Below are 2,829 nucleotides of genomic sequence, written 5' to 3'. Positions count from 1 at the left end.
CATGACGTTGGGGAGCTGCGAGTGCATCCCAAATGCCACCCTATATACTGTAGTGCACTACTATGGGTCCTGGTCAAAAGTAATGCACTATAAAGGGAATAGGGTGCCATTTGGGACTCCTCCTGTGTCTGTCCATCCAGGGAAGATAGAGTGGACAGGACAGATAACAAAACAGCTTGGCCGGGCTGGTGTGGTGTAGGCTACTCTCAGAGGGGGCAAGCACTAATGGAAATAAAGGGTGATAATGTTTCTGTAAAAACAACTTCTGAACAGGACATCTTTGTGGATGGATAGAATGGGGTTTGGTCAGGGAGGGAAGGGCCAGAGTTCTTTTAAAAACTATACATCACAGTTGGTAAGTTCAAGACAGCGTTTTTTGTTGAGACATCAATGGGTTTACCTGGCTTGATACATGAAGAAGGTAGATTATTATAACTGTTTTCTTTAGGAGGTAGATCAGCTTTAATATTGCATATCTATAGATCGTAGCTTCCATCAATGTAATTGTCTGCCTCATGTCCAATTCCCCAAGGTTAATTTGTTGATTGTATTGCCTTTGACGTGATCCAATAAAAACAACTGTTCACAAAAAAAGGACATATGTTTTTGGCGTTTTAACCATCACTGTTTAATGACTCCACAATTATATCTGACACAAACAGCTAAACATGAATGACATGAACTGTGAAGATAGTGGTGCAGCAGCATAGAAGAACCACAAACAAAAGTAGAATACAAATCTGTGCATTTGATTTTCATAAACCAACCAATACATGAAAAACGACTATTGGTGTTGTTGTAGCTTTAAACTACTAGATAATTGATATCTACAATGGATTGATCAGGAGAAATTGACCATTTCAGTTGTGCAAGCTACAGAAGTTTTTGGAGCAGAGATGAGACCGTCAAGCCTATATCAATGATCTTTGTAAAGGCACCAGTCATATTTTTATGGTAACCAGGCCACAATGGCACGAATAGGAGCTTCAGCCAGCCGATAAGCCCCCGGCAAGTTCAGACGTCAGAGGTGGATCCTCCACCTGCCCAGATGTCAATCCAATGTCAGATTAAAATGTAACATGTATACACTAAAAGTGCCATCAAACAATGGCATCTTAATATACAGTTGAAGTTGGAAGTTTACATACACCTTAGCCAAATACATTTAAACTCAGTTTTCACAATTCCTGACATTTAATCCTAGTAAAACATATATTCAATTAGTATTTGGTAGCATTGCTGTTAAATTGTTTAACTTGGGTCAAACATTTCGGGTAGCCTTCCACAATAAATTTATTGTGGGTGAATTTTTGTCCCATTCCTCCTGGCAAAGCTGGGGTAACTGAGTCAGCTTTGTAGGCCTCCTTGCTCGCACATGCTTTTTCAGTTCTGCCCACAAATTTTGTAGAGGATTGAGGTCAGGGCTTTGTGATGGCCACTCCAATACCTTGACTTTGTTGTCCTTAAGCCATTTTGCCACAACTTTGGAAGTATGCTTGGGGTCATTGTCCATTTGGAAGACCCATTTGCAACCAAGCTTTAACTTCCTGACTGATGTCTTGAGATGTTGCTTCAATATATCCACATAATTCCTACCTCATAATGCCATCTATTTTGTGAAGTGCACCAGTCCCTCCTGCAGCAAAGCACCCCCACAACATGATGCTGCCACCCCCGTGCTTCACGGTTGGGATGGTATTCTTCAGCTTTCAAGCATCCCCCTTTTTCCTCCAAACATAACGATGGTCATTATGGCCAAACAGTTCTATTTTTGTTTCATCAGACCAGACGACATTTCTCCAAAAAGTATGATCTTTGTCCCCATGTGCAGTTGCAAACCGTAGTCTGGCTTTTTTATGGCGGTTTTGGAGCAGTGGCTTCTTCCTTGTTGAGCGGCCTTTCAGGTTATGTCGATACAGGACTTGTTTTACTGTGGATATAGATACTTTTGTACCTGTTTCCTCCAGCATCTTCACAAGGTCCTTTGCTGTTGTTCTGGGATTGACTTGCACTTTTCGCACCAAAGTACGTTCATCTCTAGGAGACAGAACGTGTCTCCTTCCTGAGCACTACGATGGCTGTGTGGTCCCATGGTGCTTATATTTGCGTACTATTGTTTGTACAGATGAACGCGGTACCTTCAGGCGTTTGGAAATTGCTCCCAAGGATGAACCAGACTTGTGGAGGTCTACAATTATTTTTCTGAGGTCTTGGCTGATTTCCTTTTGACTTTCCCATAATGTCAAGCAAAGAGGCAGAGTTTGAAGTTAGGCCTTAAAATAAATCCACAGGTACACCTCCAATTGACTCAAATTATGTCAATTAGCCTATCAGAAGCTTCTAAAGCATGACATTTTCTGGAATTTTCCAAGCTGTTTAAAGGCACAGTCAACTTTGTGTATGTAAACTTCTGACCCACTGGAATTGTGATACAGTGAATTATAAGTGAAATAATCTGTCTGTTAACAATTGTTGGAAAAATTACTTGTGTAATGCTCGAAGTAGATGTCCTAACCAACTTGCCAAAACTATTGTTTGTATAGCAATTTGTGGAGTGGTTGAAAAATGAGTTTTAATGACTCCAGCCTAAGTGCATGTAAACTTCCGACTTCAACTGTATTATCCAGGTGATGACTTGGTGAGAAAAATTGTCAAAATCATATCTGGCGTCAGGTAAGATATATCTTTAAAACCATGTAAAAACAAACAATTTGTGTGACAGGTTTTGATCATGTAGCACAGTGGCAGCTACAGGAGCATGCAGGGAAAGACAGCCGTGGAGAATGGCAACAGAATGTTCCCTGAGAATAATTACAAAAGCCTAATAGA

The sequence above is a fragment of the Salmo trutta genome, chromosome 1 (assembly GCF_901001165.1).
Source record: "Salmo trutta chromosome 1, fSalTru1.1, whole genome shotgun sequence".
NCBI lineage: Eukaryota > Metazoa > Chordata > Actinopteri > Salmoniformes > Salmonidae > Salmo > Salmo trutta.
This window is presented reverse-complemented; position numbering follows the sequence as displayed.